The sequence below is a fragment of the Ipomoea triloba genome, chromosome 16 (genome assembly GCF_003576645.1).
Source record: "Ipomoea triloba cultivar NCNSP0323 chromosome 16, ASM357664v1".
In the NCBI taxonomy this organism is placed as follows: domain Eukaryota; kingdom Viridiplantae; phylum Streptophyta; class Magnoliopsida; order Solanales; family Convolvulaceae; genus Ipomoea; species Ipomoea triloba.
In genome coordinates this window covers 14,612,740-14,612,967 of record NC_044931.1, presented here as the reverse complement: position 1 = coordinate 14,612,967, position 228 = coordinate 14,612,740, and positions in this window count along the sequence as shown.

Below are 228 nucleotides of genomic sequence, written 5' to 3'. Positions count from 1 at the left end.
AAAAAAATTCCTTTTATATTTAATCCCAACTTATGGGATAAGCTTTAGGAAAAAAAATAATAAAATAATAAAATATCTCCACAACATATCAGTTGTGGTCCAAACAGATAAAGTTTCGGTAGAAAATAATCCAGAAAGAATAATTTCCGACACCAAAATTTTATTCCAGTCAAAAGCTCCCAAAACGGGCTAGGTTCAGTACACTGCGAAATTTCGCGAAGTACGATC